General features: G+C 48.5%; 1 protein-coding gene across 1 annotated transcript in view; it reads right to left on the reverse strand.

Moving 5' to 3' along the window:
• The window catches only part of BCOR (BCL6 corepressor), an 85,218-nt gene extending 63,914 nt beyond the window's left edge, over positions 1-21,304 (reverse strand). The window contains exon 1 of the mRNA XM_063126523.1: positions 20,917-21,304. The gene's annotated coding sequence lies outside the window, so the exon portion shown is untranslated. The remainder of the gene's footprint in view (positions 1-20,916) is intronic.
• Positions 21,305-23,853: the final 2,549 nt, after the last annotated feature.

Below are 23,853 nucleotides of genomic sequence, written 5' to 3' on the forward strand. Positions count from 1 at the left end.
AAGGCTAGGATCCAAGGCAATGTCATACAATAAAGCAGAATTCCGGATAGGTCACTTAGGCCACAATCCTATGCATGTTTAGACAGAAAAGAAAGTCCTACAACTCCCAGCATTCCCCAGCCAGGCATGCTGGGAATTATAGGGCATTTTTCTGTCTAAACATGCATAGGATTGAGCCTTTAGAGGACTTAAATATCATGAAGCATACTTTATACACACAACAAAATATAACCACAGTAGTCACACTGCTTAAATTTGGTGGTACAGCAACAAAAAATAAAAATGGTGGTTTGTACCCACTCACTTGAAATTCAGTGCAAACCACTATGGTAACTCTGAACAGCCAAATTTAGCTTGTTTTCAAGCTAAATGTGACTTTTCTGAGTCTCTGTAATGGTTTGCCACCATGTGTTCAGTGGCAAACTCCTGAGGTTTTTGCTTTTGTTGTGGCAGGTATATGGCTCCAGGAGAAGTACAGGGGCTGGAAAATATCCCCCATACAATTGCCCATCCCTGGTACTGAGAATAGCCTGCCTGTTTGGTAAAATGGTGTTCCAAAGCTGAAGCCAGAGCCAAATGCAAGCTTTGAGTAAAAAAAAATTGGTAGTTCAATCTCGCTTAAAAATCAGTGGTTTCTCAATTCATCCAGACAGGAGGCCCAAATGGATTTCCATGCAGCACAGTGCTAACCATGGTTATGCAGGAATAAGTTCCACTGCGTTTAATGGGACTTATTCCCTAAGTGTGCTTAGGACTGCAGCTTTAACCTAGGCCCTCAATCAGAACACCAACAGTAGAATCGCACAAAGTGTTGTTCTCCTCTTGCTAAATCACTGGAAATGGCTATTGGGTGAATATATGTGCAAGAGTTGGGGGGAAACTCTGCAAGTGAAGTAACAGACAAAGATTCATTCTGTTTTGGAACGGGTTTCTTTTCCATTATTTTCTAACACATAACAATTGTGGGAATAGCAGCCTATGTTGTCTTAGAGTGAATTCAGTTTGTTTCAGAACTTCATCTTATAATAGTTAAAAACAATGCAAGATGAACAGATTGATTTGATAAATGCTGCCGAAATGTCCTCACTATTATAAAGTAATCCAATTCTGTTTTGAATTCTCATGAAAGTGAGAACACAAACACATTGTGCATAGTCCCTGCTCTCCTCTCCCCTAACCCCCCCTCTCACCCACACAGCTTTTGATTCAGTCTTTATTAGGAGGTTTTATCCCAATATGTGCAAAAGTCATGCCTATCTTGAATTTCAAAATAACCTTATACTGCCACACTGATTTCAGAGCAATCATAGCCCAACAAGTTCAGTGTAGAACTTACACCTTAAGGAAGTGTGCTTAGGATCACAGCCCTAAACCTCAAGCACTTTGTGAAGCTGCCTTGCTTTGTGAAGGTTTTGTATGTTCAAATTTCAAGCAAAACCATTCCCATTTAACTAAGAGTGCAATTGCATATTGGAGCTGGTCTACAAAGGGCTCTTGTGCTATGCTGAAGCGCTCTTAAATCCAGAAAGAATGAGAAAATGTACCTCTGTTTGCCTCCCACAATTTAATTCTCCTCTTAATAAACCCATTTAGTAGGGTCAAATGTGAAGACATTGTTTGCCTAAAATGGTGCAGTTTATACTGGTTTTGCTCATGTGTGTGATGAGCAAGGCTTAGTTTGAGTTTGGAAGTTCTTTTCAGTGCTGCTGCACAGGAATTGAATTAATGCAGCTAGCTGTACCCTGCTAAAGGAGGACAATGACCCAGGCCTGCCAGTGCCAGCTCTTATTCCAAAAAGATTTATTGGAATAGAGTGGTTGCCATTGGTGGGATGGGGTGAACTAGAAAACTAAGCAGCTTCCATGCTTAATTTTCAGACAGGGCCCTCTATATAAGAACCTAGTGTTGTGAAGTTCAACCTCAGAAACCACTTCCAGAGTCCTGGAGCCAGAATCTGGCTAGAACTATTTCCCCCCTGCACCTGCAAGCTAGCTAGAGAGAGCAGTGAGCATAAATAGAGTGCATCTGGAATGAGAGGGCAGGGCTTTCAGATCAGAGAGATTGGCTACAGCACACTTTGAGTATTGGCAGTCTTCCATTTATCCATTGGGGACATGTGGGAGCATTGGGATTTATATATCCAAGCCACTCTCTGGTTCTGTCCTCAAACCAGGCCTTGCTTGAAGTAACAGACCTCTCTCTTCAAACTGCATCCAACATGGGTGCTTTTAAATGGTGCATTTTTATTGCCTCTAACTCCCCACACCCTTTTAACTATGGATTTTTGTTTTATTATATGTGATTTGTTGCAGTGTTTTATGTAAAACATGCCAACTTCCAGTGCAGATGAACATTCTTTAAAATGTTTTTGCAAAAGTTTCTCCAAGTCAGTCTAAACAGTTCAACCAAAATGGCTCTACAGAACAAGCATAGATTTTGTTAAACTTGTCTGATTTATTATGAATGATTTTGTGTCTGTTTTTAAAATATGGGAACAAGATGAGCCAACATAAAAATAAGGATGAAATCATAAAATTTGCAATCCCAAAACCAGCTATTCCTGACTACGTTGGGAATGGCCAAGTGGGCATCAATAAGACCATCCTTGAGTAAGCAACTGTTGACCATAATTACCATGTGTACAAATTTAATTGAAGTTATAATCTTGAAAACACCTGCAAGATTTTGCCCTACTTTCAAGGGCCTGGGGCTGGCCCAAGACATTATGCTGTCTAAGGCAGGGCAGCAAATTACACCCCTCCCCAAGTTATAAGGATAGGCAAGTTTTTTTGGCACATGGGAGGTATCTCACAAGTGCCTCTCCCCGAAATTGCTGTAAAAATATAATATTAAAAAATTAACCAGTTCACTGCTCTTGGGGAATCAGCTGCCTTGCTCTGCCTTACATATTTGAGGGGTTCCTGGGTAAAGTGACCTCTTGGGGGTGGGGAGGTTTATTCCTCTGAGCTGGGAAGGGGGCTAATCTGGCTCTTAAGGAGCAGCTTTTAAATCCCCCTCATAATGCTGCAGAACACTAGGTTGTGGTTATTGTGGCAAATTAAATGTGTGGCTAGACCCAGTGGCCTGGTTGTGCTCAGAGTAGCTGGGCGAGAAAAGACAAAATTAAGGGCGGCCTGGAGCAGGCAACCTCAACTCAGTTCTAAAGAGCAGTACTCCTTCCTGATTTCAGGGAACTACTGCAGGACCCTTGGCACTTATTGTACAATTACCTAGCCTGATCTAGGTCAGTAAAACATTTTAAAAACAACAAACAAACAATAACAACTTTCAGTTAATTCACAAGGGCATTTGTTTACATTTGTAAACAAATGTAACATCAGGTGGCGACAGCATCATAAGCTGGGCTTCACAAAAAATTTTTGATGGAGCCAGTTCACACACTGGGTGACTTTCCCCTGAAGGATGAGATAGGCAGAGATGTACACACAGGTGTGCATCAGTCCCTAGGTTAAGCTGCTTCAGACATCCCAAGTACTAAAAGGGCTCTCTGGCACACACATACACACATTTCCCTACTTCTAGAGGATTCACATGCAGTGTGGATTCACCCTAAATAAATGTTGCAAGTGACACTTCCCTTTAACTAGTGCAGGAAAGCAATGGCCTCTGTAAGGTAGTAGGTTTAGTCCTGTTGTGTTTGTCCTGATTGGGAGAACCGTCCCTACATACTAGTTTAAGGCTTCCTTCAGCCCTAAGGGCACGTGACTAGGGAATAAGGCTCCCTGAATCCTGCAGGACTTACTTTTGAATAAGCATGCTTTGGAGGGCCTTGCAAGTTATTCAAACGTGGAGTGTGTGTGGAAGGGGAGACAGGTGGGTCTCAAAAACCCATCCCAGGAAGTCATCGAAGCCGCGATCGCCCTATGAACGGAGAGCGCAGTCATTGGCTGAGTTCGAGGCCACGTTAATCAACGGTTGTTTTCCATTTTGTTCCTATTACACCCCCCTTCCCCCAGTTGAGTAGCGTGTCGTCCGAACCAGGCCTTTGTCGAGTGTGCTTGCAGCTTTCCTTGCGAGAGCCGGAGCGAAGCCGTTGTCCTCCGCCGCCGCCCCCAAGACCCCGCGGCCCGCATTTAGCTCTCCCTCCCTCTCGCCATAGTGAGAGCTTTGTGTCAAAGCCGAAGAGGCGCTGGCTGCTCGCGCTCCAACAGCTGTCACATTATTTGCACTAGCTGTAAACAGCCTTCGCCGCCCCGCCCCCCCGCTTCTTTCTCCCGCCTCCCCACACCACATAGTTAAATCCAGACTAACAATCCACAGTTAGAGATCAAACCAACAACAGCAGCATTGTGTCTGCCTTCGTTGCCCGAGCATCACTCCTGCTGCAGCTGGCTTACTCGAAACAAGGAGCTCCCTCTCCCCGCCTCCCCGCAGGCCAGGGAACGATTTGTATCAGCCGAGCCTTCCCTCGCGCGAACTCCCCTCCGCAATAAAGGGGCTTTGAAAAAGTAAGGCTGCCCCCTCACATGCACACGACGCTGACTCTCTCTCCCTCATTTTCTCACTACGTGGTTTACTTCCCCCCCCCCGGTTCTGTTCGGCTACGCTCGAGTCCAGCTGCAGGAACTTAACCCCTCCGGGGCCCGGCCCAGCCCCCGCCCGTGCCGCTGCCAGGGTCTCGCTCATTGTAGCTCTTAGAAGCTTTAATGCCTCTCGTTCCGCAGGAGAAATTCCTCAGCTGGCCGCATTTGCAACGAGGGATGGAGAGAAGAGGGAGGGCTGTTGCCTTTATTTCCCTCCTGGTCGCCGTTACTGGTCCTCAAGACATACCTACACCCCGCTTGGCCGTGTCGTTAAACGGAGCTGAGGCTCCTCCGGGCTTTTTACAAGCGCCGCAGCAGTGGAAGGTCTCGAACAGGCTACGCCCTCCATCGTCACCTTGCACTGAGTGACACGAAGAGGCCCGGGGGCGGGGGTGTCTCTTTTTTCAAGGCCCCACACCTCAAGACCATTCTTTCATCTGAACTGGTTCCCAAAGCAAGCCTAAAGTGGTTAGAATGTTGGAGTGGGATTAGGGAGACCCGAATTCCAGTCACTGTTTGTGTGTTCACTGGGTGACTTTGTGCTGATCACTGACTCTCTGACTAATTTCTACCTCACGGGGTTGTTATGAGGATAAAATGGAGAGGAGGAGGAGGAGTAGAATTCTTAGGCTCCTTGGAGGAAAAAGCATGATAAAATACGTAACATAAAATAAATATCTGGTTCAAGAACTGGCCAGCAGAAAGAACATGTGTTTTTATTCTGATGCTTTAGAAAAGATGGACTTTCCCTCTTCTTAATAGCCACCTACTGGTTTTTAGGCTTGGCCAGTGATTATAAATGTAAATCAAAAGGTAGCCAGTAATCTGTACCCAAGGACACATTGTTGTGCCAGTTAAAATAAGAGTGGGGCTCAACAGGCCTCTCTCTCCTCTTATATCCAGGGCCTACACATATTTAGTGGGTGCAGTCCTGTGCATGTTTGTTCAGAGGTAAATCCCTTTGTATTCAACGGGGCTTACTCTCAGATAAGGGTGCATAGGGCTGCCCTGTGAGCGGGACCTTTGATTACTGCAGAACATGCATTTGGCCATGCCAGGGGCAACAGGAAGGGAAACTTGTGCCCTAGGGCAGCTTTGCCCAGCTTGGTATCCTCCAGATTCTTTGAACTACAATTCCCAGTGTGCTTGACTCCTGGCCATGCTGGATCAGGCTGTTGGGAGTTCAAGTCCAAAACTCTTGGAGGGCACCAGGCTGGAAAGTCTGCCCTGTGGTGATGCCCGAGGGAGCGAAATCAAATCCAAAGTGTTTTGCATGTCCCAGGCACTGGGGACTTCCAAGGGGCCTGTTTCCCTACCCGTAGAAATGCTGTTCTAGTGGGGGAAAGTGACTATGTTTGTGAAAGGCTTGATGCATCCAAGGAACAGCTGGATAGGGGCTTTGCTCTTTGAGCCAAATAGATGGTAATGCCTCGGTCTCCCCTTTTGAACTGAGGCCACTTCCTCAAATGCAGGCACTCCCCAGCATTGGCTTTTTACTTGGAAAAGGACTCCTGCTCCTGTGGCAGTTTTCTTCTGGAGTAACAGCCTTTCAGCTTATGGCAATTCATCTCGATTAGAGGGGAGACCAGGTGGCTAGCACTGTGAAGTCCGAGTCTCAGCTGTGGTCTCAGAGAGGGCAGCTTTTGAAGGCACCAACAGCCGCGAAAAATTAACTCCTGACCCTAAACACATTTTCATGGCAGCCATCCCTGCTGAAGTCAAGAAGACTGCCTGTGCAAATGTAGTTTCTATAAGATGGAGTTACCTCTCCCATTTTTATATCTGTAAACCCCTACAGTAAGCTACAGTGAGCTGCTTGCCTGTAAAATACATAACCTCTCATTATTTAATTTCCTGTTTTCCTCTTTAGTTTGTTAGGTTTTATTTTATTTTTAAATCAAGAAAAACAGGCTGGGATACTACAAATAATAATGGCAGTGTAATCATTCACATGTCTACCCAGAAGTCTATTGCTTTCCATTGGACTCTGTCCTATAGGTGGATCGGATCACAGCCTAAGAGTCCTTCAGCAGTTAGAAACGAATAGCCTGATCGGATAGGTTAGGGCTGAGACAATGTGGCCTTCCAGATGTTATTGGACTCCCAGCCTCATCACCCAGCCTAGCCAATGGTCGGAGATTATATGATTTGTAGCCAGAAATATTTGGAAGTCCACATTACTACGCAAGGGGAAGCCACATTGAAATTAGTGGCACTTATTTCTACGTAAGTGTGCATGAGCTAACAAACTCAGGCAGCAATCCTACATATACTTAACTGTGAGTAAATCTCACTGAACTTACTTCTGACTGGCTTCAAAGCCGGCAGCAATCCTAGCCACGTCCTTTTGGGAGCCAGGACTCCTTCCCCCTACGGGGCAGCAAGCCGGTAAGTTCAAAGGAACTTACTTCCGAGGAAGCGTGCATAGGTTTGGGCTGCCCTGGAGGCTGGGACAGCAGGAGCATGAACCGCTGACTCGATGCAAGCGCCTTCCTTCCAGCTCTCACTGACTAAAGGTTAAAAGGTTTCGCGCAGGCAGCTCCGGTATCTCCGACTGAGATCAGCTGCGCCTGCACCCAGCTTTCGAGCCGAATTCCCAAGGAAGCGATTCCAGGCATTCGAGCTTTTGCAACCTGCCCAGGTCGGTTATAACCATGGCCTCAACCGAGCTGGCAATTGGCTTGCCTGGCTGCCTGCTATGGAGTAGGGGTGGGGGTGGGGTGGGGTGGGGTGGAGAACCACGGCTAACAAAATAATTTCAGCCAAGGCTGCCTGCAACACATTCTTGCGAGAGAGAGCAGCGATTCGTGCCTACCGAGCCTCTTTCAGCACAAAGGCTTTTAGAGGAAGACGGGCGGGGAGGGTGGAAGGAGCCAGAGGGAGCGCGCGCGCTCTCGTATTTCAGGGCTGCTGTCCCCCTGGGAACCAAGAACCAAGTGTAGCTTCAATCAAATGCTGACTTCTCCTTCGGGAGCTCAGCAGGAAACCTGATCTCACAAGTTTATGCCTGCCTCCATCTCCGCGGGCTGGGTCCTCCCTCCCCTTCATGCCAGCAATTTGTATATAGACAAGACCCAATATATCTGATTGAAAACGCGATCCAGCGAGGACCAGGTCTGCAGCTCTTCCTTCTTGCTAAAGGAAAACAACAACAACTTTAAAACAGCTACATCGGGGGAACGGCTCCTCTCGCCTCCCCCTTGGTTCCAATGCCAACATCTTACTGGGACAAAGCAGTTGCCCAAAGCACACAAGCCACGTCCCGCATCTGCACTCCGCATCCCGCATCTGCACTCGGAATTCATTTGCAAAGAAACGCTGCCTCTTAAGGCTGCAGTCCTACCTTATACTGCCCTAGGAATAAGTCCCAGTGAATTCAGTGGAGCTACCTCCAAGTAGACATACGCAGTGACTTCCTGGCCATTAGGCTGAGAGCACTGCAGCATCACAGCCCAGTAATCCGAATAGGTCTGGAAGCGACCAATTCTTTGCAGGATCCGCCTGTTGGTGACAAAGCTACTTGAAATATTTGCAGTTTGCTCCATTCGGAACTTGGTTTTAGTCCAGTTTCGCTTTAGTCTCGCCGAGACTTGATCTGTGCAATGTCCTGGCACTTGATTTAAACTCTGGACACCGCTAGCTGGTTGATGCCAGCATGATAGACTGACTGCAACGTCCCCAAACAGCTTTTAGTCTTAACATGTTGTTCCCATGGAGGCCACACAGTTCATGCCTCCACGATTACGCGCCCTTTCCTCCCTTCCTCGTCTCCCAGAAAAGGTTAGGAACCAGCTAAGAGGAACGGCAGGTTCTTGTGTAAGACCAACAACAAACACAGTTTGCACAACCCACCGGGCCAAGCAGCAGCTGGAGAAAAGCGAGATGACAGGAACCGAGACTAAATGGGGAGAAAAGAGAATCAGTCATTTCCTGCTCTGAGGGTTTCTTAACTGGAGGGGGATGTTGCAGCCAGTCTCCTTTTTTCTTTTTCTCCTTCTTTCAGAGCATCTGTCTTTTGTTTTATTTTTTTAAGTGTTCTTGAAACAAACAATCCATGGTCCAAGTCAAACCTCAGCCTTGAAAACACTCAACACATTGATGAAAGAGGGACTCTCCTTTACCCTAAGACAAAAGACCGCACTACACTAAATCTACCAGCAATGCAGAAGCCTTTAAGGTACCACTGGATTCTTTGCTGTTGCTGCTGCTGCTCTTTGCTACTGACTAACATTAGCAGTCTTCTCAAAACTTACTGCTTCTGACAACTCCTTGTTGTTAAAATTGATTATTTTGACCTGCTTTGTTTTAAGTATCATTCACTATGAACCATATATGGTAGCACCTATTCCCTCCCCCCCCTCTAATTTTACTTTTATTTAACAAAGCCAGCATTTGCTTAATAGCTTTTCTTTTGGCCTCTCCTCCACTCCATTCCACTCCACCTCAGTCCTTTCGAAAAGGCTGGAAGCACTCAAAAATTAAGCACACCCCATCACTGATGCAATCCTATATATGTCTATTCAGCGATAATTCACACTGAGTTCAATGGAGCTTACTCCCAGGTAAGTGGACATCAGCTTGCTGCCTTAGCCTGGAAAGGCATAACCAAGTTACCATAGAACTACAGAGCAACCACCGCATCTTAGTCTGGGCTTGCTTTCCTCCAAGGGAACCAAGAGGTAATCTAAAGTTATCCTAAACTAATTACAGACCTGGTTTGGATGTAACGGCAACCCAGATTGTGGGTCGAGTATGGGTTGTTGAATCATGGGTTATTGTCATGTGCGAAGCCTGTACTGTGGTTTATCTATGGGTGGTTAACCAACAACAACCAAGAGTTCATAAACCAACAATAAATTGTCAGTTCTCTTCCAGAGTTGTTTATGGTTAACAATCCATAGTTAAAAACATAGTACACAGCTTGCACATCATGACAATCCACAAGTCAACAACAACCCATGATTCAATTCATCAACTCTTCCCCTGGGTTGTTGTTACAATGTGAACCAAGCTAATATCTACAAGTGTGTAGTGGGAAGTTACACTGAGATAAACAGGCACTCCCAAGTAAATATGCGTAGGATTGCAGCCTTAGAGGACAAATGTATGGAAGGTGGACTGGTAGATTGTAGCGTGGCTAAATGATTTCACTATTGATGCTTAATAGGTACCCAAATCTGAACCATTTTCAGGGGGAGAAAGAATCTGAAGCACAAGAAAGGGTCTACACCACCCATTTATTGCAGGATTGTATTGTAGTTGTTACTAATGGGCCACATGTTCACCTGTTCCTGCAGTGAGCTGGCTCCACCTCTCACTTGTGCTGGAATTTCCATGACTGCTTTTGTCACAGTTTTCCCGGCTCTCTCACTTCCATTGTGAAGAACATTTGCAGTGTGTCCATCCCCCCCTTTGTGAGGTTGTTGCTGTTTGCCATGAGTTCCAGGCTCAGCAAACAGCCAATCAGCTGTGAGGGACATGTGCCTTAAAATACAAGTACATAAAGGGCCATTTTTTCCATATTAGAGAGAAGTAAAGCAGTGGGGTCCTCCAAGAATTTGCATTGGTACCTCTGTTATTTAACTTAGTTCAGAGTGAATAGTGTAGTGTATATAGATAACAACAAATCGGTCAGGATGATGAAAACCCAAGCAGTCTATTATATTACCTCTTTATACTATAGTATAAGCAATTAAATAATTAGAGATTAGACCAAATTCTTTACCAGAAAAAGCATTTGTGTCATTTTAGTTTTGGCAGAAAGATAGTAGAATTTATTTATTTATTATGAATTCAATATTTATTTATTTATTTATTGCAGTGTTTCTGAAGCCAACCATGGTGCTTTACAACAAAAAAAAGTTCAGAAAACAAAACCCACAATCAAATAAAAATGTAGCAAACCACTTAAAACATCCATTAAAATCAGAACATGAAAGATAAGAGGTTTCTAAATTTATAAATGACATGGAAAGAAAGACAGTTTTCTCCCAATTTCATAATTCTAGAATTCAAGATTGCCCAGTGAAATTGATCAATAGCTGGTTTAGGACTGACCAAAGGAACTACCATTTCACCAAACACATTGGGTTCCTTGGGCCGCCTTGGGTTTCTTGGGAGGAAAACAGGTGGGATATAAATGTAATAAATAAATAAGTAAACTTGTGGAACTGACTGCCATAGGATGTAGTCATGGCAGTGTCCACTAGTTTGGACAGCATTTTCAAGGATTCAGCAAATGTATGGTGGATATCATGGCTATTTGGCATAGAATCCCCATATTGACATGCAGTATACCTCTTAATGCCAGGTGCAGGGGAGGATAGTTGCCTTGAAGTGCTACTTGTAGGTTTTCCTGGGGCATCAGCCTGGCTGTGGTCTGAAATAGACCAAGGGCCTAAATTGGCCCCAAGTCTAGTATAGCAATGCTCTTATTAATGTCTCCTTACAAGTTTTGCAAGCTCTAATCTGTATACTGATATAAGGAAGTATACTAGGCCAGCCCAAACTATAATGCCCCATCAAAGAAGACCCCTACAAGTCTCCTGAAATGCTCTAACTGACCTATAAATAATTTGGGTTAAAAATAAAAATGTCTGTGAATGTGTGTTGCATCCTGACAGCCTTGAATAGTTTAACTATACCTGATGCTACCTATTTAGGTGATCAACAAAAGCAATCATGTAAAAAAATGCTTGGATGATTACTATGCATCTTAAACACATTTGCTTGGAAGCAAGCCCATAGGATTTTAAAGGAACTTACTTTCAAGGAAGTGTGCATAGGATTGAAGATGTGACCTACTTCCAGGGAAAGAAGTTTTTCTCCAGCCTGCACCCCCTCTTGTATTTAATAACACCACTAAAACCTTTGGAAAAGTGTAAGCAAGATTGCCTTCATCTAAGGCTGCAATTCACTTCCTTGATGGAAAGCACAACCTTGCAGTACTAAAACAGAAAACATCCACTTATTTCTAAGCCCCCCCTTACCAAAATAGGCACAGAGTAAATATAGACCAAACTCTTCCAATTCACTTTCAAGAGGCTCCAGTAGTAGAGACAGACACTGCTCAGCAGCGATTTTGTTTAGATTTGAGAAACTGATTTTATTCCTGAGTGTTTGAACTGTGCTTGTAGGTAGAACGTATAAACACCCAACCCTTCTGAAAAAGTACCCAAGTATTCCTTTGGTGGAATCTGAAGCTCTTCACATTTGTAGATTTTAAAATTAAACTAAAACAGCAATTCTATCTACACTTACATAGAAGAAAGCTCAGCTGACTACACTGCACAACTGTGGCACCATAGAGTGACATATAGGAAAATATTTTCAAGTTATACAACAGTAAAACAAAAATTGAGGCCCTTTGGTTTTAATACATTAAACCTTCACGTGGACAGAAGCCTCATTTGTGCTATGGGGAATTATTTCCAAGCAATGAGTTCATGATCTAGGTGTTAAAGTGGTCAACTTTTTACTAATATAGCTTTGGCAACCAGTAGAGCAAAGGCACTGCCATCCTATGCACACAGGAGCCAATCCTCAGAGCTTACTCCCAGACAAGTCTCCATAGAATTATAGCCTTAGATCTCACTGACACACACAAACTCTGCAATTCTGTGCAGACGTACTTGGAACCCCGATGGAAGGAGGGGGCTTGTATAGGATCAGGCTGAACAGGAAACATTGGCAAACAGAAGGGTCCCCAGCAGAAAGACCCGAGAATCTCGCATGGGTTTCTTTTGCACCAGTGTCCTAGGGCACAGTTTGGATGGAAGTGAGTTTCTTTCCTGGACTCTCCGGCTGCTACTAAATTAAGGCGATACAAAGTGCATGGAATGCTTCCTCTAAGGAGATGTGCCGCAGAGCGGAACAGTAACCCTCCCCCTTTCCTAACGGTCCACTGACTACACTCAACTCTCCATACAGCCAGTTTCCAGGGAAGCGGCTTCTGTTGCTGGGTTCTGAACTTTCTTCTTTAATTGCCTTATCAAATTAAAACCTTGTCCTTGCCTTCAAGAAGACAGAATGCTTTCAATCCAATTCCCCCCCTAATATAGGAGCACATAGGACTGCAATTCCCTGAAGGACAGGTACTCTTTAAAAGGACTTGCAGATCCACAGTAGAATCATTGAGGATTTCCAGTCCCACTGTGTGGAGTGTGTAGGGTAACATTTAGTGACAAAAGTCCTCTACTTCCTCCTCCAAGTTTCACAGTTCTAAAAATAGACATCTCACAGCCCAGAGTTTAGCAGGTCTTTTCCGTTGGTACCTAGACATTAAATCTAGTTTAATTTAGCTTCCGGTGTTTAATTTTAGCAGGTCTCCCTCCCTTTCAGAGTGGGGGGGCATGCAAATCAATATGGCAATTACCATCTAAAAGCTCGCCCAGCCCCAGGTCAATGTAAATTGATCATTGTCCGCCTCCTACAAAATAACACCGGGAGCCTGTGGTGTGTAATGAGATTATACTGGAAACTGTCTTGCAGATCACAAAATTATATTTCATGCCGTCAAAGGATCCTCTTCCATGCAGGCTTCCTTCTACGTCTCTGCACATAGCACCATGCCAGATATAATGGAGAAGGTGTGTTTATGTATTAATTTAAATGTAAACAGAAGAGGCCCCCCCAAAAAAATTTTTTTAAAGAGCTATCACTATTTTGCCCTGGATTTCTAATATATTAGTCACAAGCATAAGGGGGAAACCTTATGTCTAATTTTCCCAGTGATGAGAATTGTGTTTAATGTTTTAAAAAAAGGAAGCCCAAGCTGAAAGTACTTTGGTTACCCAGCAAATAAGAAAAAATGAAGATTCCCCAAGAGTAGCAGATAATTTTCTGTGGGGATGGGGGGAGAGAGAGAGAGAGAGCGAGAGAGAGAGAGAGAGAGAGAATAGCTCCAATGAGCTGGTGGTGGCCTCCTTGCTTTCTGCCCGTAAGTCAGCTCATCCATTAAGAGAGGCGCCGCACACGCCAGAGGAACCCTTGTGAAACATTCATTAACTTCTGCCTGGAAAGATCGCCCCAGCGGCTTGCTAAAGGTTCAGGGCTCGACAGCTGAACAGGGCCGAGGAAAAGAGAGGTCGATTCAGCGTAATTCTCGCTTATCAGCCTTGCTTGGGGAAAGGACACAAGGATTAAACGCAGCCAGCGCTGCTCACGGATATGGGAACTCCCCCTGTCTGCAAATGAGGCCTCTGCTCCACACTCGGAGCCAGCGAGGGCTCTTGCGTTCTCTCTCTCCCTCTCCCTCCCCCTCCTCCTTCCTCTCCTTCCGATGTAGTAAAACGAGGTTAGTCTGGCTCTCCGGAAAGAATCTGCTTGATCTATTTAAGTGGCTAGATTGCTGGGCTGAGCGTGGGGGTGGGGGGGATTTAAGGAGGAAAAAACCCCACTCTTCTTCTCTTTCCTCCTTCTCCTTCCCACCCCTGCTTATTTTTAACTATCAAGCTCAGCGTGCGAAAGCGCCCGAGGCTCCTGGACTGATCGTGTGCATTGCTGTTTGTGAGGCCTGCCTGGAAATGAAGGGCTCAACGTGAGATGGTGTGTAGCAAGATATGGGGGCACATCAGCTAAGCCACTGGAAAGCAGCAGCAGCTGCTGCAAGATCGCTGTATATAAATCCAGCCCAGAAAGGGCTGCAGAAATGTTTTAAGTCCACTTCTGCCATCAGCTAATGCCTTTAGATGACAGCAAAAACAGGCTTTGTTGATCAGATGTGGCTCTGTTTTGAGAAGAAATGGTGACTTTCGGCTGGTCCTCAACTCACTCAAGACAAAATGCCTGGGCCCATGATTATTAGAGGAGAGCTGGTGTAGTTTAGAAACAAGGGTGTGTGGAACCCCTCATTCAATTCTCAGCTGACCCAGGAACTCACTGGATTACCTAGGGCAAGCCACTTCGAAATAATACTGACTTATCTTTTAGAGTTGCTTTAAGGAATACTGGGAAAGTACTGAAAACTTTTTGACCATTCAAAATGACTTTACAGGTTAAGTCTTATAAAGTATATTGTGCTCAGTGGTGTAGTGGTACTTTTTGAAGTGCAGGAGCTCTGCATGGCAGTGTGTGTACACATACATACAAAGAGAGAGAGAGAGAGAGCAGTGGTACATAGCACAATACTTAATTAGGATCACATGACTATAGTTACCTGGGAGTAAGCTCCACTGAACTCAGTGGTGCTTACTTCTGACTGTAAAGGCTCAACTTGTAAAACACATTGTGTTTTAATAAAAGATATTCATCCAGCTGAAATGCAACATTTAGCTTTTAATTAGAAAGGCAAGCAATGTCACAAAGAAATTTGCCATTTAAACTGCTGAAGGAACCCCATCAATATCCAGCCTATCCAGTTACACACAATAGCAAAACTTGGAGGCCTGTTTTCACTTCATTCTTCACCATAGTACATAAATTACCCTGGGGAAAGATGGTCCCATAGTTCCTGCTCTGAAAAACAGCAACAGCCAGAGCTGAGCTCCCCACATTCCCCCTCCATTACACCACTAACTGTGTACTTTAAGACTCAGGCTGAACATGGGCTTGTTCCCACTTTATCTTCATCACAGGGCTCACCTACACCAAGCAAGATATTCTATTATGAAAGTTGTTTAGAAAAGGCAGGAGCCACACTACTGCCTTATAGCGGCACTGAAGTACACTGACAACTGTTGGGCCCCATGACACATCTACATCATGCAGGATGTAGTGGTATGAAAGCAGTATATGGTATGTGTCAATGGGCCCGAATAGTTGTCAGTGCACTTCACTACCACTATAAAGCAGTAGTGTGGCTCCTGCCTTTTATATACCACTTCCATAGTGGAATATCCTGCTTTGTGTAGATGAGCTCCCAGACAACCTTCTCTCCCCAAAGGTATGTTAGGCTCAGAGTGTCTTTCCCAAAGCCATCTCAAGTATGGCTAAGGGGTTGAATCTGAGTGTCATACATCCACACTAGAGAGTAATACAGCCACTAAGCCACCTTTAGCTTGTAACAAGTGACATTAAACAAGGGCCTTATTTTACTTGCATTTGCAGCTAGTTTTTGTTTTGTTTTATTCACCAAAAGAGAAAACAGAAATTGGTTGGCCGTAAAAGGGGCCCTTGTTCCTGAAATTAGGCATCCCCTTCAAAAATAAATAAATACCCAGCATCACAATGTTCTGATAGAGCTTCATTTTGACTTCTGTTTAAAATGTTGTAGGAAGCAATTGTAACAGGAACTTTGAAAAGGGCACATAGTGGGTGGAGAGATGAAGGAAGATTAGCCTAGCTTTTCCCATCCTGATGCCCTCCAGATGTGCCATTGGCCATGGTGATGGGGATGATGGAAATTGTAGTTCAACAATCTGAAGAGCACCAGGTTTAGGAAGGCTGCCTTAGCCCATAACATCTACGATGAAGCCAATAAGAGTGATCATTACTCATTGACTACAATGGTCTCTGGCTCTGCTATGTTTATTTCCAGCCAGAAACATGCCAAGGGCTGTACAAAATGCAGAAATGAAATTATCCCATTAGAGGAGCAAAGGCTGGAATGGAGAGCAGAGATACTCCCAAAGTAAGTACTACTAAATAACACAACATTGGGCAACTTGGAGCAGCCATAAGCAGCCAGTACCTCTATCATGAACAGACAAGGGCAGCATGGAAGCCCCATTGATTTCAAAGGGGTGGGGGTGGGACAAACAAACTTCCACACAACACCAGAGATAGATATTGGTTTGTCCTGCCTATTGTGTTTGGGATGGAGGTACTCCTCACTGTGGTTGTGCCACGGTTTATGACACTCAGGCAAGGCTTTCTTTGACACCTGCGATCCAGGAGGCACTTAAATAGCAAGCCTGCAGCGAGGCCCATTAAAAACGGTATGGGCGCTTAACCGGCTTTAGCGTGCGAGTTGGGCAAATGCAGCGGCAGGTACGGAGGCTTGATTAGATGATCGGATTCCCTCTCGCCCCCTCTCTGCTCTCTCCTAGGTGTATATATTTAGCCAGCAGACACCCAGAGGGTTTTAAAAAGACTCCGAGTTCCCTCCTCCCACAATCATGCAGCAAACACGTTCAAGAACGACTTGCAGCAGGGGAGCAACCGAGACTCTCATCTGCGTGGTTGATTACAGCCCTAAAACGGACGACGTGTAATTTCAGTTCTCGCTCCAGATCTTGGGCTTGATTTCCAGGGGCCCACTTATCCGAGGGAAGGAGGGGGAGGGGGACGCTGTAGGCTTTATTTGTCCTCGTCCCTATTAGCTATGCAGCCAATCTATCATTTCCGGCGGTGCTTCCATCTAATTACCGATGTATTTAGATGTGACGTGCAAAGAGCTGCCTGCTTGGCTCTGCGTGGACTCCTCGTCGGGAACCTTTCCAGAGAGGGCTGGAGCGCCGCGAGCCTCGAGCTCCAGACAAAGAGGAAAGAGCTGGTCTGCGCTGCGAGCAAATCAGCTTTCCTCCGGGGTGATCAGGGGCCTGCGACCCCAGCTAGGCCGGGAGGCAGCGGCGGCTCTGAAGGCAGCAGGAGGGCTTCCATTCCGCACAGAAAGCCTCCTTGCTCTTCCCTTCCCTCCCCTCCCCACCCCCACCCCTTATCGTAGAAAGGCAAACCTGAAGAGCGGCGCGGCCAGAGCCGCTGTTTGCCCTCTGATGCTCCTGTCAAGTCTAATGTGCCTCAAGGCACCCGTAGGTAAGTTTGCCTGGCTCTCTCTGTGTATATTAAACAAATACAGGTGAGGCTCGCCCATCCCAGTGGCCTAAAACAAAGTCAGCCCTGTTGGACGCTCTTCCCCTCTCCCCATGCCCCCACCCTCAGGCTTCTAGGAAAGGGAGAGCTCGATTCCACCCCGAAGGTTGTTTGCCCGGAGGTCTTTGGCCGGACCAGCTCCGAATCCTCCGCTCTGGCTTTGTCCTTGTGAGCCGTCCCTCCCCGCCCCTTCTCTCAGACTGGGGAAGAGAGCGATCTGTAGTTCTCCAGCTCGAAACCTCCCACCACCACCACCACCGCTCTCCTCCGCCACGCCTGGCTCGCCTTGTGCTTCTCTGTGCTTGGCTGGCTCTGTACCAACAGGACACGGGGTTAAGCGCGCTCAGCGGAGTTCCCAAACAAGAGGAAACTTCTGGGAACGGAAGAATCTGGCACTCGCCTAGAAAAGGAGGTTCCTGATGGTGGGAAACTGCTCTCCGCGACGCTCCGCGATGGCAGCCGTGGGGAACAGCCCAAGGGATCGCGCCTCGGTCTCCCTCCCCTGCGGGAGCCAGGCGATCGCTGCCACTGCTAGCCTGAAGCCTTCTCCCTCGAGCACAAAAAACTATCTAGGTTTCCGACCCGTGAAGGGTTAACCACACACAGACACAGGCACCGAATCTCGCGGTGACCTTTTCCTCTGCGTCTCCCCCATTCTCCCTTTCAGGCTCCGGTTCTTTCGCTCGCAGGGAGCCTGAACGGCTGTCTAGACCGATCTATCACAAGTGGGAGAAACAATACCAGGAAAAAGCCCCCTTCCCTTTTCCCTCGGCCGCCCTACCTCACCTTCAAGAGGAGGGAAGGGAATAAAGAAATACTGCCCGCCGCACCAGCCGCCAGTGAACAGAGCGAACCCACCCACCCCCAACGAGACAGCCCACCTTTCATGCTTCCTGACAAATGGGATTTTCCCTGCCCTTTTTAGCGCACTCCAAAGGCGCACCACACGTTTCATGTTCCACAGCTGCACTGGGCGAAGGGCTGGACTCCCTCGGAGAAAGGATTGGGAGAGATGGGGGAGAGACTGGACGCCGGGTAGGTACGGTTCATGGATCAGGTCTTTCCTTGGCCCAAAGCTGTGCATTGAACTGATCCTACCTCGAAACAAAGTATTTACTGGTAGAGGAGATGGAGGACCATTTCTGCAAAGGGCTGGGGAATAGCTAATGGGTTGCGCGACTCATTGATCCGGAGTATACTTCCTAATTAACTCCCAATCACCAATTCAGAGAGTTCTTCTATGGCTAAACTGGAAAGCCAAACTCAAGACGGGAGCGGGGAGGTAACAGTAACGCAATGCTTTATAATCCTCTTCAAAGATGGTCTTGTTTGCAAAAAGACGAAACACATCAGCTTCCATCGAACACCTACAACACTCCACCCCTACACACATACACCGCTTATAAAGGAGAAGGGAGATAAAACGACAAATCATTAATCGAGTACAGTCCTCCTGGCCTGCTTTACTCCGGAGCAGTCCCACTGGCCTCAATTAAGTTGCTACCAGGTAAGCGCTTTCATTTTTATAAGCACTGGCTGGGCTCTCTCCTGAGAGCACCGCATCCCGCAGGGCAAGTCTGCCGGCGCCAATATTTCGGAGAGGGGACTATGAGAGAGGGAGCAAGAGCGAGCAAACTAAAGCGGGACTCCAGGATTAACTGCATGCAAATGTTGGGCGCGGAAGGAAAAAAGGCGATCCACTTGGCAAGGCTGAATGGAAAGCCCTGGGGTCAACTGATTTTGGCATCCGGGCTCCAGAGCCCCAGGAAGATTCTGCCAAGGGCACTACGCTTCACCCCACCGCGTGGGGGAAGGGAGAAGTCCCGGCTCCTTATCTTTGTTGGCAGATCGTCTTCGTGGGGCCCTGTCTAGGGAGCCCTTTGGCTCTGGCCTCCTTCTCAGGGCGCTGCGATCATGGAAAAGTTTAGCGGAGCTTGACAGATCCCAGTCTGCGCGACCAGACCCGAGCGCAGACCGCCCTTTTGCCCGGTGCCCTTTTCAAAGAGAGAGAGAGAGAGAAACGCAGAGCTGCAGGCTTCCTCCGAGCAGATGGAAAGCCACGCAGGGAGCCGTTCGGAGAATTTAATGCGGAAACCTGCTCCGAGGCGACTGCCATTAAAACACAAGCACGTATTTTGTCTCAGTTTTACTAGGTCTGTGGGGGTTTTCCTTTCCACTCTTTCCTCCTCCCCAACCCACCCACAGACCTGGCTTTTGTGGATCTCAGTTGCAGCCGTCGAGCCCGGAGCTGAAGGCGAACGCTTCGCAGATCGCCCCCGGACTCGCTTCGCGAGCAGCAAACAAGCTACGTGCCTCAGATGCTGCGCGCCAGCAAACCCTGGAGTTGGCGGCGCGGGAGGGGGGGGAGAGAAGGGGGTGTTTAGCAAACAGTCTTGTTGCCTGTCCCTCCGCCATCCGGTCTTAAAGAGGCACGTTCTCAACCTCCCTGGAGCCAGAAGGAAGGTGCAAAGGACGCGTGAAATTCCTGGCCGCCAGGCTGGACCCCACACTAGCAACACAAAAGTCTTTGAACTGGAACCACCACCAGTTCTAAACCATCTCTTATCCTCCTCCGCTGTTCGCAGTTCCTCTCTCCCCTCCCTCGTACCCCCCCCCACTCCAATCCACCAGTGGTCTCAAAAACAACCTGGGAGAAAAGCCTCCCGTCGCCTCCGCAGTCCTTTCCCAAAGCGCGTTGAAAGAAACAACAACAAATACGCCCCACGCTGAGACGGCCAAGCCTTTTACCTCAATCACGTTGCCTGTCTCTTCCCGGGACTCATCTTTTAACTCCGCTGCCCGGTGAGTCAACAGGGCGAGCCCAGAAGCGTTCCAGCAACGCTCCCGGTGCCCTTCTTCCTCGATCCAACCCTGAGCATCCTCCTTTCCCCTCCACCCACTCTCCCCTTTCCCCTTGGGAGCCGAGAAGTGGCGGCTGCCAGAGGTGGGGCGTTTATAGCCCGTTTCCAAATCGGAAAGATAAAAGGGAGCGAGACGCCGGGAGCCCTTCTTCCCTCCTCCCTTCCTGCTGGAGTAGACGGAGCGCGACCAGCAGCTTCCCCTTTCCTCGTCGTCTTCTCCCCCTCCCCCCGCCACCCATAACCCAACTGCCTCCAAACTTCCAGCCAGTCCGCGCGACGACACACTCGCTCCTAGGAGTTCCCCCCACTCCCACACACGCACACAACCCCCGCTCTCTCAGCCAAAGCACATCCAGGCGGTGACCGCTGCGTTCGCTAACCTCTTCCCCTCGCCTCCATTCCGCCCTCCTCCTCCGAGTCCGGATCGTTTCAGGTTGAAATACATTCTGGCAACGATCCCAACGGAGGAGAGGCAAGCTCCGACCGAGGCTGCCGCTGTCTCGCTCGTAAGCACACACGCACAGGCGCACCCCCGCCAGATCTGGGGAGGGGGGGAGAGGAAACATCGCAGACTCGGCTCCCCACCCCCACCCCCACCCCCAACCACCACCACCAGTCACACACACACCAGAAGTCGAACCCTCGTAAAAGACGTCGGACGACTCGCGTCCGTGGCCCCCTTTCGGGAGTTGCCCGACGCGGCGGCGTCCGCGCAGAGAGCGAGCACGAGAGAAGCGTTCAAAGGGAAGAGCTCCACTGACCTCGGTCTCCGCTCCGGAGAAGTCGCCGCAGACGCTCGGCCGGGCGCTGCTGTAGCGAGTCCTCTTCCAGGCGAGTCGCGTCAGTCTCGTGGGTGAGAAAAGTTTGCCGGTCTCCGAGCCCCGCGTCGGACGCTTTGGCCACCGACTGGCGGAACTCGCGTGGAGCAGGTGGGGCCTCGCGGGGGCGGCAAGGGCGGCCTCCCGCTGCCGCTTCCCTCGACCGGGTTCAACACCCCGCCGGGCTCCCTCCGGCTGCCCGCCGGCTCCGCTTTGGCAGCGCCATGTTGCTGCTGTGTGGCTGCTCCAGGCTGGGCTCGGCGGCTGGAGAGACGCCTACATGCTCTTTTTCTCCCCTTGCGAGAGCCCCGTGTCCTGGCGGCGGCGAGTGTGCGTGTGCGTGTGTGTGGCTGGGCTGGGCTGGGCTGGCTCTGGGGATTTAATCCGCTGGGAAAGCCGCTCTTCCTCACCTTGCCGCTGGGAGACCGGGCTCCGTCTGCCGCACGCTGCCCCCCTCCTCGCCTCCTCCTTCTTCCCCGCCCCTTCTCTCTCCCCTCCCCCCACCCCCACGGCTCAGCACTCAGGGAGCCGCCGCCGGCAGAGGCAGAAGCAGAGCTGCTGCTGCCGCCGCCACTGCGCTCTCCCAAACAGCGAACCTTCTCTTTCCCCTGGCTGCCTTGCCTTGCCTTGCCTTGCCTTGCCTTTCTTTTCTCTCTCGGCTCTACGTTCTCTCTCCTTAATTGATTCCCCACCACCACTCCTCTCCACCTCTTCCGTGTTTCTGGCTCTCTTTCCCGGCTGACAGAGCTCGAGTTCGTCCCAACGTACACAGAGATACCCCGCTCTGCCGTGCCGTGCCCTGCCTTGCCTGAGGGCGTCCTGAGGAGACTCCTCTCGCTCTCGCTCTCCTCTTTTGACCAGGCGAGGTTGAAAAGGAAAGTCTCCCGCCCCCTTCCAGACTCCCCTCTCAGCTCCGCACAGCTCGCTCGCTACCCAGAAGGCCAGTGGAGAGCCGCAATTACCATAAAGCTCCTCTCCCTTCGCTTCGCCAAGCTGTCAAAGCCTCAGCAGCAGCAGCGGGTGCAGCCAGACGCTGGCGCGAGACCGCCTCGGTCGCCCGACCGACCGACCGACCGACCGCCAGCCACCCGGGCTTCCTGCCCTTTTCGCCCACAGCGGAATGGCTCGCACGCGCTCTGCTCCGCCCGCGCGCCCCTCCTTCACCTTCCCGGCGCGGGCTCTTCTTCACCTCAGGATTGTTTACCTCTCTTTCTTCCCCTCCCCCGCTCTTTTCCGCTCATTATTATTGTTGTTATTATTATTGTTGTTATTATTATTATTATTATTATTATTATTATTATTATTATTATCTGCTCGCAAGAGCACCTTCCGGTGTTACTCGCAAGCCCTTTTCTTCTCCTCAGCCTTCACTGGGAGTCTTTTCAGTAGAAAGGGGGAAGGTCCCTTACGCCACAAACGGCATTCTTGTAGTAGCCTTTTCTGAAGCGAGAACACGGTGACCACACGTATTTATATCCCACCCGAATTTTTGTTTTCCCAGGTGAGGGGATTCACAACTCTTTCTCCTCCCCCCCCCGTCCCCCGCAGGCTCTTTGCATTTCCCTGAGAACCCCAAAAGGACTCGTTCTTTGTTCCCCTCCCTCTGTCCTTCTTCCCCACCCCCGTATCTCCAAACGCCTTGCATTGTCACGCACAGCTTGGCCAAAGTGGGATGCCTCTTTCCTTCAGCTTCCCTTTGCACTTCCCCGTCTTATCTGGCCAACACTCTTCCCTGGAGGAAATGCCTCGCAAGCCTCCTCTTTTCTCCTTCAGATAACTGTGTGGTGCGGTGTCCCGCCTTCATCCCAACCTGTATTTCAGTTCCCCTCCGAACGGGCAATTTCCCTTTATCTCTCCTTTCCAGAAGCACAGAAACCGTCGTTCTTCTCCAGTGCCCCCACTCTCTTAAAAACAAAACAACAACAAAATCACCCGTGTACCCACAGCTCTCCATTCAGGTCCTTCATTTTGCCCGCCCTCACTATTTTTCCCCCATGGCGGGGTTTTCTCTCCGCACCCCCCCACCCCGACTCGTTGTTGTTGTAATGGAACACATTCGTTTCTCAACAGCTACTTTCCGGCAAAACTGTTTCCCTTCTCATGATTTCTAAAAAGTACTGCGTGGTTACCACCTCTGAAACTCCCAAACACGTTTTCGTCTGATGTGTGAATCGCGGGTGCGGGGAGCTGCGCTGCTCACACCTGAGTTCCCCTCACTGCGATTCTCGCATTGGCTGGAGCTTTCTCTGCCTGCCTTTTGATCTCTCAATCGATGGCGTGGTCGTTATCTTGCGTATCTACTTACATGGGTAGCGCTACTTTTGACTCGGCAGGTCAGCTGGTAAATGTCGCGTTCACGACGCCCATCTTGACTGATACTCGTTTATTCGCTTCTTCCTCTCGTAGCGCCTGATTCCTTATTGCTTTCCTAGCGATCGCTAGTATTAACAGCAAGACACAGGCTACGGGATTAACCCTATACTTCGAGAAGCGGTGTGTGTGTGGGCGTACGCAAGCGCGCGCACGTGCATTCATTAACCACTTACCGCCGTGTAACACAAACATCATTGAATATGACTGCAATGCTATATATATTTACCTGGAAGTAAACCCCATAGAACACAGAGCAACTTGCTTCTGAAAAAGCCTGCATAGGATTGTGCTAAAGGTCTCCCATCCCTGCTTCACTTACTCACAGGAGCAACGACCACTGCTTATCTAATAAGGATCCAGTCTTGTAACATGCTTCTCAGAAAGTCCTGTTGAATTCAGCGGGAGCTGCTTCCGATTAAACGTGTCTAGGTTGTGGCTACAAAAGAAGCAAGTGGGGGAGGGGAGCATAAGCCAGCCCGGTGGAAATGAATGGAATTTTATTATCAC

This window comes from Elgaria multicarinata, chromosome 5, assembly GCF_023053635.1.
Source record: "Elgaria multicarinata webbii isolate HBS135686 ecotype San Diego chromosome 5, rElgMul1.1.pri, whole genome shotgun sequence".
NCBI lineage: Eukaryota > Metazoa > Chordata > Lepidosauria > Squamata > Anguidae > Elgaria > Elgaria multicarinata.